The sequence below is a fragment of the Diorhabda carinulata genome, chromosome 10 (assembly GCF_026250575.1).
Source record: "Diorhabda carinulata isolate Delta chromosome 10, icDioCari1.1, whole genome shotgun sequence".
Taxonomy (NCBI): Eukaryota; Metazoa; Arthropoda; class Insecta; order Coleoptera; family Chrysomelidae; genus Diorhabda; species Diorhabda carinulata.
The window spans coordinates 6,798,006-6,810,948 of NC_079469.1; the positions used below are offsets into that span (position 1 = coordinate 6,798,006).

The 12,943-nt window shown below is 31.9% G+C and overlaps 1 protein-coding gene across 2 annotated transcripts in view; it reads right to left on the reverse strand.

Moving 5' to 3' along the window:
* LOC130899133 (caskin-1) overlaps positions 1-12,943 on the reverse strand; it is a 142,795-nt gene that overhangs the window by 67,635 nt on the left and 62,217 nt on the right. The gene's annotated exons all lie outside the window — the stretch shown is intronic.

The following is a 12,943-nucleotide window of genomic DNA, read 5'->3' on the forward strand; positions in this document are numbered from 1 at the left end:
TTATCTCGTGTTGTCAATTGATTGTTATGGTTTACTCATGAGTTATCTATTTTTTACTCCGAGAAAGAAAAAATTGAGAGGATTTAGATCTGGTGATAGAACGGGTTTAATTCCTTAAATTCAAGGATGAAGAGGATGATGATTTGAATCAACATCTAAAGATAAGCCTACATGTTTCAATACTAGTGGATATTGAGTTTACAAGACAAGCACCAAATGGAAAATAGAGTTGATAAATCGATGATATTATCTGGTATTGTCAATTGATTGTTTTTACTCATGCGTTATTTATTTACTACTTAGAGAGAGGAAAAATTTAGAAATTCAGAGGATTTAGATTACTCACATTCAACAGTGATTCTTGATTCAATAAAGTTCACATGTAAGTGAGGATTTTACTCCTGAAAGGTTGTTACAGGAAATTTATAAAATTGAAGGGGAAGACATAGTTAATGAGCGAATGGAACAGCCATGGTGTCAAACAAAACGTAAAGCTCCAGGAAAACAAAAATTTCAAATAAAAAATCATTTGAAAGAAAGACTTCGGAGGAAAGTTCTTCTTTAGACAATGTTCTTGTCACGGTTCGAGATGAACTGAGTCGAAGCACACTATGGAAACTTTTAGAAGAAATAAGTTTTAGAAAGAAATGATATTGATGTATGAAGAAGACTCAGATTTACCCAAGGACTATAAACGAAATGAGAAACCAAAGATATGTATTTTATTTAGGTGGCTCAATGAGAGACACCAAATATATTTTGGCAAAATGAAAATGTTCCAAGTCGAAGACATGCTTTTCCAAATAATTCATTTACTGGTTTAAATCCACCAACAGGAAAAGGCGCAGACTGTTAATAGTACACATCGGTAGTTCAAACAGTTTTGTTAAAGATGGTTTAATGACATGTTTCGAATAAATGATAGTTCTTTTTCCTGAAAACTGTGTAATAGTAATGGATAATGCAAGTTATCAATCAAGACTTTTGGAAAAATTGCTTACAAAAGGGCTAAAAAAAGTTTAACAGAAGTGGCTAGATTCAAAGAATCGTAATTTTCATCCTATTTCTGTGAGAACAGAGCTTTGTGTTCCCTTCATAAAAAAATTTTCTTATTTTGATACGCCTATGAATTACGAATAGTTTATCATTGCTTCAAGAGGCCTATGGGGATAATTCTCCATCTCGTGCGCGTGTTTTTGTATGTTGTAAGCGCTTTAGTGAGGTCCGAGGGAGCACCCAGCGCCCAGGTCGCCCTGTGACTGTTTGAACTCCGGAAACAGTGACCAAAATGAACCAGATTGTGCGTGCAGATCATCGAATGAGCATCCGGATAATTGCCGAGGCTGTAAACGCCGATAAAGAAACGGTTCGAAAAATTTTACACATGACAAAAGTTTGTGCGAAGTTAGTGCCAAAAAATCTGACTCCTGACTAAAAGCTCTTGCGTCAACGGGTCTGCTCAGATTTCCTTGAAAGGTTAGAAAAAGATCCGCTTGGAAAGGGCTTGATTTGAATCGATAGAAGCGGTAAAGCAAAAAACGGCAGAGCTCCTGAAGGCTCTCGCAAAAGAAAACGCCAGACCTCGTATTCTATTTTTTTAATAAGGAAGAAGATTCATTTATTACATATATATTGATAAAATGTATTCACATCTTCCGTATTATTCTATAAAATACATGAGTGATAAATTGATTGTGTTATTGACCTATTCTGTATACGTTGTTCCATAAATAAATAAAGTTTTTGTTATTATTTTCTTGTCAATAATTGTTAACACGATTTCTCTTTTGCACAATATCTATTCATTGTTTTTTCGACGTTATAGTTTCTAATTTCTTCTCACAATATAATTTTTAAAGTAGTTGTAGATCTCAATTTGACAAATATTAAATTTCAACAAAAACATTGCTAATGCACCAAACTAAGAAGCTTCTCGAAGAGTGTTTGCAATGAAACGCGACCCAGAGAATTAAATCGATAGTGAACAGATTTTTTTAATGGAGCAAATCAGTTGTGTTTAAATTTTGAGTACCTTGACTTGGCATTTCAAAATAGAGCTACTTGATTTCATTTGATGTTAACTTAGAATATATCTTAAGTTTTTGATAAGTTTTGATGTTAACTTAGAATAGATCTTCAGTTTTGATAATTTCTGATAATAGTTCAATCAATTTTCATCTTATATTGCGATTTGAAACTATGATATGTTAACTTTTCATATGGTTAACACAGAAAGGCAAAGCTGTCCCACAAACGCTTCTCCTACACAACTCTTCGCAATAGTGTCAACATAATACTTGAAATATTTGGATGGGAATTAACACACTAGTGTTTATAAGCAGCAGCAGTTTCTTGTTGTTTAAGACAGATAAAAACCAACTCTCGTTCACATGCTGCTAAAGCTATTGGTTGAATTTATTCCAGCTCAACTAACTTCTTCGACCGACGAATATTAATTAGAAATTCTTTTACTGGGGTTTAGTAACTCATTTGATCAAGACTCGAAAGCAAAAATATGTTAGAAAGATACGCGAACAGCGATTTTCATCACCTCAAGACGCTGTTGAAAACTGTACAAACCATATTTCTACAATATTAGCTTCAGAGTGAAAAAATGTTTGCAGAATTGGTTTGAGCGAAAGCAAGAATGTATAGAGTTTAAGGGCCAATATTTCTAAAAATAATTGACTATGGTGCGAATAAGAAAGCCTGTATAATCTTCGAACTACTTAAATTATGGCTCAGTGAAGTTGACAAGAAAATGATTAAGGAGAAACGCTTTTCATTGAAAGCTGTACAGGTCACAACCTAATTTTGCCATTACCACTTAACGCAACGTCTAGGCTACATCCTCTGGACCTTTAAAACCTGTTATGGGCAGGATCAAGAGTCCATTTTCTCTATTAATCTACTGAATGCCAGGCATAGCATTAACTGACGTTGAAATCATTGACAATGACCAAATTGATATTGATCATACTGTTTTTAAGAAAAAAGAAAGAAAAATATTTGGCGTATAATGATATTCGATCTACCAATCACAGATTGTAAGCCCCGTTTTACAGCCATTGAGCTCATTTGAAAAAAGTCTCTTATGCGGCAGACCCTGTATAAACTTGTTTTCCGGTTGTTATGACAATAAAAAAAAATCCATATTAGCTTTCTACGTCACTATGTAATCCATTATTTTCTTAGTTTGATTTATATATAATTTACTTATTTAATTTTCACTATTATAATGTACACAATTCTTAATCACCTCGTATTTTAACAGATAAACGTGTTGCGCGTTCACACAGCAGATTAAAACGCATTTTTTTCCTCACAATCTCTTGTATTTCCTAAAAGAAAAAAAAAACGACCAATCCCATTTGTACACCCATAAGTATGTTTATCGTAGAATTCATTAAAGTGGTTCTTCGCCATATAACTAACGCCTTCTGAGTTCAGGTACCAACTAAGGTATAAGGAAAAATACCGAGCTATAAATCCATGGTTGAAAAAGCATCGAGAAAAAAAAAGATATCTTTCCATTGGTACAGCTATATCGATCTGTCATCCCACTCCTTTTGAGATACAAACTGTTAAAAAATGTACCAGTACTACAGGAACCTGGCGAAACTTGTTTATGGTAAATAATAAACGTTACCCTAATGTACGAGGACGACTTAAAAATTTTGTTTATTCGGGAATACGATTTTTTCAGAAGATAATTTAGAATATAGATGACGTTCAAAACAGTTTATCAGATAATTCGGATAGAGATGCATTTAATACAAAGGCTGATTGTTTCACTCCACCCCTAATTACCCTAATTACGAGAAAATATTTGTAAATATATAATTTTGGGGTGAAAATATTGGTATATTTTCATGATAATTAATATTAGAACTAAAAAATTGTTTACTATTACTAGAAAATAAAAAAAAAGAAAATCAAAAACTGTTCCTATCGAATAAAAGTTTATTAAATTTCCTACAACAAAAATTTCTTGCCCTTTTCGCGAACGATTATCCCGATTGTAGACCCCAATAAATTTGTTTCACCCCAAGTCAAAAATTGGACTAAAAATTTATCGTTAAAAGAAGGTGCTATTTATCTTGATGAGTCGGTGTAGAAATGTTAATCGAAAGAAAAGTAATTCACGGAATTTTTGAAGGTGAAAAGTTTAATATTAAATCCTTCTTGACAGGAATCTCTTGCACTTAGACCGGCTCTGTCCAGCTAGAATGGAATTTTTGAAATTCGACAAATTCGCGCGACGCCTTTCTACTTTTTATAAATGACAGACGGGCCTTTGATGTTTTCTTTTAGAACTTTTTATTATGTATTATGGCAGGCGGTTTATTTACAGTATTTCTATTAATTTGTTGTGTTTATTTTGTTCTAGAAGTTTGTAGAATTCAATTTAGGATATATAAGAAGTTATGTAAGGGCAGATAGTTTAGTTTTAAATAAATAGTCGTAGTATTATTAAAAGTAATCGCAGAAATCATTCAAGTTATATTTATAAGTAAATTATTCAAGTTAAGTGTATTGTATAGTGTGTAAATAAATTAAGAACGTAAGAAACAGTGTTTATTAATTCACCTCATGAATAGAAAGAGAAAGAATTTAGTTTTACGAATCCCTATTAACTTTATTCGGAGCTCCGCAGTAAAAGTTGAAAAGAATCTTTAATATGCTTTTTACATGAAAAGTATAGGTATCAATTTTAAACTCAGGGTTAAAGATTTCTGATAGCGTGAACTAATCAGCGTAAAATTGCAAAAAACTTAGGCATCTTCAACATTGTTGTTGCGCAATACAAAGTTTTGATGTTCAAAAAGTCGAACCACAAGTCAACCAATACCGGAAGTACTTTCCGACATCTGAAAGATCGATAGATGGATTCGACGATATGGAAAACACCGATTTAACGTTTATGATCCTAAATAGAGCAGCCTATTTGTTTTTATTAACTGAACAAGGTACCAAACGCAATGTATCCATGTTGAATAACTTCACACAAAACCATAACAAGCTTAGTAGAGGAAAAAATCTATTACAGGGCCGTTTCAAAAAGCCTAAGCAAATAAAAAACATCAAACCCTTCAAGTATGAATTTCTCCTCAAAAGAAGGTGAAGCCAACGCTATAAACCTCAATTTTGTTTATAGTTCAATGTCACCTACGAGAAGTAATGATTTCTTAGCTCATGACGCTTCAAACCTTAGTTAGGCTCAAATGTATACTCATATAGATTAGTTTGACCCTAAGATTTCCAAATTTGTCCTTAATTGAACATGTGTTGAACAAAAAAAGGTACAAAGTTATAAATTGACAGCGTGCTGCTTAAACCTCGATGGATCTACGACATAGCATGCAACGGATTAGAATTAAATATATTTTTCTCTGGTTGTTCAGGTTTCCACATCACCAAAAATATTTACTTGTGGTTTTTCCAGGAAAATTGTCTAATAGGATGAAAATAATAATTCTGCAGTTTGCCACATAATTAATCTTCGTAACATAACCTCAACTCAATTTATCGATCTTTGAGAGGATCCTGTAAATACATTCTATTTGCTGTGTAATATTTACGTCTCTAATTTCTGTAATTAATTATATTCTCATTTTTTTAAAGAGTAGATTAATTAGTACATTATTTATAGAGCCGCCCTACCCTCGCATTTGAAATAAACGAGTGATTAGTGACTTTGCAACTCCTCCCGAAACAAAATTGAAATTCGGTAGCTGAGGTCATTATTAAAAATAATATGACATGGCTTTGAAAAAATGTAATACGACACGTCTACTTTGTGAAAAGAGGAACGGCAGTATACAAAGGGGACCTATTCGATGATGACAAGATGAATTTAATATATGATACAGGACGAACATCGAATGATTAACAATTTTTCTGGAAGCGGCAGAAAAAAATGGTAGTGACATAAATGAAATAAAAAAAGGGTGAAATTAATGAACTGATAACGTGTAAATGAAAAAAAAAACAACTAAATTGGAAACTGAGTGTCTTTTTATTCATTTGATTAATGACTAACAAGAAGAATGTGGCCTTGGTATTACATCCCAGAGATGCTATTTTTTTTGCAAACTACGAATCGTTCAACTACTTATGATCAATTAGTTTGTTCTTAGACTTAAACTTGGTTTCTATAATGTCTTTTCATTAGAGGAAAACAGTTTTGTTTTGGAACCTTACCACTAATTATGGAGGATAGAGGTAAGATGGCAGTATTCCCTTAAACTGGCTAAAATCCACCGTTGTGACTCTCCCGAAGAAACCCAGTGTCAAAACTTAAGACTTTTTTGAAGATTATACGCAAAAGAATATTTAAAAAGTGCGAAGAGATTAGTGGTTAAACGAAGTTTGGGTTTAAAAACGGGTTAGGCATCAGTTACTAATTCAAAAATGTTATGATGAAAGAAAAGACATCTTCGTTTGCTTTATAGACTACCAAGAAGCGTTTGACTCCATTGGGCATGACTTACTGTTTGACATCTTAAAGGATGTTGATACTGATAATAAAAACCTCAGGATCATACAAAATCTGTAAGCAGATCAAACAACGGAACTGCGAACTAGCGGCTCTTTAACTACAGAACACCTTCAGATACTTAGGGGAGTCCGTCAGAGATGCATACTCTCACTAATGCTATTTAATATATACGTAGAACGAATTTCTCAGCTGGCATTGAAAAACTAACGAAAAGATATTAAAGTAAATGGAACTCTCTTAAATAATATTAGGTATCCCGACGATACTGGGATATTAGCCGATAACGTGGAAGATCTACAAGAGGTGGTCAAGTCTATCAACGAAATTGGAACCAAATACGGCCTCATAATAAACGCGCATAAAACCAAACTAATGGTCATAAGCAAACAACAACACTGCCAAGCTCAATTATTTGTCAATGGAAATAACATAGAGACAGTCACTAAATTTAAACACCTTGGATTTATGTTAAATGAAAAATGGAATTGCGACGAGGAAGTTAAAACTCGGATAGCAATTGCAAAAAAACCTTTTACAAAGTTTAATAAGCTCCTAATCCGCCGAGAAGTTCCCCTAAGCATTAGATTGAGGGCGATAAAATGTTATATTTGGCCAATCCTTTTGTATGGTGTGGAGACGTGGTCCCTGAAAATGAGGACCGAAATATTAAACTCTCAAGCTCATAGTAACGAGAAAGATCGATGGAAGGAAAGGACCAGGTCGTAAACAACATTCCTGGCTACGGAATATAAGAGACTGGTGCGGCATTCAGGGTGCGGAAACAATTATTCGTCGTGCAGAAGTGGGGTACTTTCAGATAATAGATTAGAAGTTTTGGACAAGAGATACCTACACGCCTCAAAGTGTATGGTACTTGAAGAAGAAGGAGAAGGGAGAAAAGTTGAAAAAGTGTCAATCTGTAAGTAAGACTCACGAAAATAGCACTAGTGTGGAAATTATATAAATTTAGCAGTCATATATTTTATGTACAATTTTTGAATGGATTTATATATTAATAGTTTTGTTGAAATAGTTAGAGTAAGATAGTGAATTAAATACTTATTTGAATAATATAACTGGCGCAGTCTCTAAATTTTTTCCACTTGCTACTAAAGCACCACCTTAATTTCCAATTTTTCAACGGTTACTTTTTGATTCACTGAGATGGTTTTGAAAATTGTAATCTTGCCAAATGTAGTTTTACACAAAAGCTTGAGACATTTTAAAAGCTTGTACTTTACTTTCGATAGAGTGACCTGAGCTGTTAATTGAGCGTGTATGGAGTACTCAAAGTCAATTCAAAATCAAAAAAGTCATCCTATACAATTTGTTTCATAAATAATTTCTTTATCGTTATTTTTAATTAATTATTAGAATAATTGCATCTTCTACTCTGTTTAATATACTAATGTTTAGATAGAGACTCTTAATAAAGACTTTGACAATTGCTAACGGCTATGTTGTTGAACCTACACGTCAAATTGTCTGTCATTTATTCAGTTTTGTCAAATTCTTGCAAATGATGAAATTGTTTCCTATCTTTGCTGTAAAAGTTTGTTTTTCAACTTATTATTGATAATAATAATATGTGTAGATCAAATGTGCACTGATAACCTTTGCGATTCTTTCGGACTTTGTTATTGTCGCAAATCTTGAAGAGAATAATAGGCCGAATTCCCGTCATCTGCTCTTTTTTTTCGCTTGTTTTTATATGATTATTTCTTATCTCGAAAGACATTCTTGTTCTAAATTGATTAAAACTAAAAGATAAACAAATAATAAGTAGATTATTTGTTTTTATTGAATCATGTATTACGTACAAACACAAAGAGAAATACTTTCACAGATAAAATAAGTTAAATCGTATAGGTATCTCAGAAGAAAGTTTATATCATACCATAGATCTTTATAAAATGTTTAATTTTAATAAAATTACACATTTCTTGAAAATATGTGTATATGAAGTAAATATCTGATATATCGAAGCCTAAAACCGAGAAAGAACACCAACGATATATTATGGTACGAAACAGGGTAGACGTATTAGAAGAAGTTCTCAATCCAATTGCAGCGTGATCTTTATGAGGGTCAAAGAAGAATATGGAATCTGATCACAAGACTAAGATAATACCCCTAGTATACTGGAACAAGAGACTGATACTTTCGAAATCAGCGAGGGCGTGGTTCAAACAGCGATTCCAAGATTGAGAAATAAGTCTCCAGAACCTGACGATATTAGCAACGAAATGATTAAGTATGGTGACAACTCACTAATAAAGGTGCTGGCAGTATTATTTAATTTGACTATGAATTTGAATTAGACAGGGTGACTGTCTAAGTCTAATGTTTTTCAACCTTGTCCTAGACAGAAGCAGCGTGTTCTGAATGCTACACAGATTATGATGCTGTTCTTATAGCAGAAGACGAAGACAATCTACAACGAATTCTTTCCAGATGCAATCAAATGGCAGAAGAGTTCAATATAAAGATATCTATCCCCAAAACAAAGTCTATGACAAAAAGTAAAAACACAGTACGCTGCAAATTAGCGATAGACGATAAAATAATGAAACAAGTTATAAGATTCAATTATCTAGTTACTATAATATCATGCAATAGAAACATCAACGAGGAAGCGCGCATATAAGCTAACAAAGCTGCCTTAATCTCCGGAAGTTTTTGTCCACCTCAAGTAAGGTGCGTATATACAAAACAAGTGTATATTCACCTATGAGGTTGAAAGAAGAGCGGATCCAAGCAGGATAAAACAACTTCTCCGAAGAAGATAGATCAATAGCCGGAGTAATTATCTGGGACAGAAAATACAGTTCCGACATTGGATAGGCCTGCGACCATATAACAAATGTAGTCAGATGGGTACAGAGGAGAAGACGAGAATGGAAGGTATAAGTAGACAGAATGGAGGAGGAACGGCTGGCGAAGCAAGCATTCAATGAGAAGACAAGTACCAGAAAATCAGCAGACAGATATCCAAAGAGATAGCCGAATCATGGACTATGGCATCGAGACGGGAAAAATTGGAGAATACAAGGCAATTCCTACAATAAGTGGAAGACAAAGAAGAAGATTAGCACCTAAATGACACCTTTAATCGTAATCTTGTCGAAGACGTACTAGACGGTAGGTTGTTTATTGGCTATTAAATGTTATGTTATGTTATGTTATGTATGATATGTCGAATAATATAAAAAAGTAAAAACTTGAAGAAATACTAAAGTTTTAATTTGTCAAATGGTAAGAGAAAAACTTTATTGAACAGTACTAACGACATGTTATTGAATGGTATGAGTGACTTTTTATTAAATGGTATAACAACTTGTATAAGTAACACTCTTTATTGAAGTGACATTTTTTAAATGGTCGGTATAAGCGAATTGTGATTGAATTAAATGAATTAAATGGTATAAACCATAAGCGACTCTGTATTGAAATAAATAGCGCCTTGTAAGTGGCATGTTGTTGAATGGTATGAGTGACTTTTTATTAAATGGTATAACAACTTGTATAAGTAACACTCTTTATTGAAGTGACATTTTTTAAATGGTCGGTGTAAGCGAATTGTGATTGAATTAAATGAATTAAATGGTATAAACCATAAGCGACTCTGTATTGAAATAAATAGCGCCTTGTAAGTGGCATGTTGTTGAATGGTATGAGTGACTTTTTATTAAATGGTATAACAACTTGTATAAGTAACACTCTTTATTAAAGTGACATTTTTTAAATGGTCGGTAAAAGCGAATTGTGATTGAATTAAATGAATTAAACGGTATAAACCATAAGCGACACTGTATTGAAATGAATAACGCCTTTTAAGTGGCATGTTGTTGAATGGTATGAGTGACTTTTTATTAAATGGTATAACAACTTGTATAAATGACACTCTATATTGAAGAGTCTAAGTGACATTTTATAAATGGTCGGTATAAGCGAATTGTGATTGAATTAAACGGTTTAAACCATTCGGCATAAAAGGATATAAGCGACTATATATTGAAATAAATAAGTGGCGTGTTATTGAATGGTATAATCAACCCATCCATATATAATTTTTTTATAAATGGATATTTTTTGAAGTGACAAGCGACTTTCACTCAAATTATTTATTTTTGATTGGTCTGAGCGACACTTTATAAAAGTTATCAAATTAGAAGATATAACCGTCACGTAAATAGTTGCCGTTGCAGTGACTTCGTTAGTTTTTGAGTTATCATTCGAAAAGTGAAAAAGAAAGTTATAATTAATTTTAAATTCTAATTATTATCAATAGTTTAGTTTTTTCACTTATGACACTATTTGAGCGGAGATGCGACATGTTAAATTGTGCAAACTGCACGTTGTCTTCGGTTTGGTATGTTGTTTTCGCTAGATTATATATACCTGTCAATGTGACAGATACATGTTTTTTATTCAGAAAAAGCGATGGATAATTCTTGGTAGTTTTAAATAAAATTTAAGATATCAACTGCTAGTTAACCTAATAATAAATTTTAACGATTTTTTTGTGTTTTAAATAAGAACGTCCATGTTCTCGACAGTTAATCCACATATCGTCTATTCTTTTTGCTCTGATCGGGAATGGTAAATAAAATCCGAACAAGCGAACATTTGAAATTACTAAAAACTTCCTGCTGGTAGTAATGTAAAGATTTAATCGTCTATTCGTCGGCGAGTTTTAATATTTTTAATGCACCAACAGTTACAGAGTACAACCACAAGTAGTGTTGTAGATACAATCATCAACTAGGAAATTACGTAATTTATTTTATAGTGGCGTCGCTCGTTAGTCGAAACGTCGACTCAATATCGATTTGATTTATTTTTGTAAACTAGGTCACGTTACAAGAAAACAAAGCGCATTGAAAACGAGTAGGTTGTCACCAATTCCAGAAATATAAAGTTCAATTTGAACTAATCATCGTTAGATTCTTGCCACATACTTTCGATTCGTCGGGAAGTTCCGTTTTTGTTTATACATCAAACTGTATAAACATTTTATCTTTTCAAAAGTAGTATTTACATTAGGATGTATTTATGTTTAGGCTAAAATATAATATTGTTGTGAAATCGATAGAGCAAATACTACTTCCTTGTTCTAGTATGTTGTTGATAGATAGATGAAATTATAAAAAGAACCGTCGTCAAAAAACTGTGATAAAAATGAAAATTTCTCGTATTACAAACGTCTGATGGATTTATAGAAAATTGTGATATTCGTAATATGTTATTTGAAGAAACATGTAAAATTTTTGAAAATGGAATATCAGTGAAAAACGATAAAAAATTACTGGAAACAGTTTAGAACTAGAGAAGCAATAAATGGACTTAAAATAATAAAGATCGGCTAAAAATAATGTAAAACAACTGTAAATAAATTCAGTGCAATTAAAAATTGGAAATATTAACTTAATTCAACCTAAAACTACTTAAAACAGTATATTCAAGGATTAAATGTACTTAAAACAATAAAATGATGTTAATATCAAATAAAAATGATGTAAAATAAGTACAAACAAACAGCAAGATTTAAAAATGGAAATATGAACTTAAAACAATAGAAAACACTTGAATCTTGGAACTACTTAAAACAATAAAAAGAAGCATTGAATGTACTTATAATGATGAATATATAAATCAACCAAAACTTTTCAAAACAATATAAAGCGGTATTGAATGTACTCAAAACAAAGAAAAATGATAAATATGAATTAAAGATGACGTAAAACAACTTGAAACAAACCTATCGTAGTTTAAAACTGGAAATATAATCTTAAATCAATTGAAAACACTTTACTTGTACCTGGAACTACTAGAAACTATATAGAAAAGGAGAGAATATACTTAAAATAATGAAGTTCAACTTAAAATTATGTAAAACAACTTGAAACGAATTCATCATGGTTTAAAACTGGAAATATAAACTTAAATCAATTGAAAACACTTTAATAGTACCTGGAACTACTAGAAACTATATAGACAAGGAGAGAATGTACTTAAAATAATAAAGTTTAGCTTAAAATTATGTAAAACAACTTGAAATGAATTCATCATGGTTTAAAACTGAAAATGTAAACTTAAATCAATTGAAAACACCTTAATAAAGCCTGAAACTGTTCAAAACTTTATAAAGAGATATTGAATGTACTCAAAACAATGAAAAATGATAAATATGAATTAAAGATGACGTAAAACAACTTGAAACAAACCTATCGTAGTTTAAAACTGGAAATATAATCTTAAATCAATTGAATACACTTTACTTGTACTTGGAACTACTAGAAACAATAAGGACAAGGAGAGAATGTACTTAAAATAATGAAGTTCAACTTAAAATTATGTAAAACAACTTGAAACGAATTCATCATGGTTTAAAACTGGAAATATAAACTTAAATCAATTGAAAACACTTTAATTTTACCT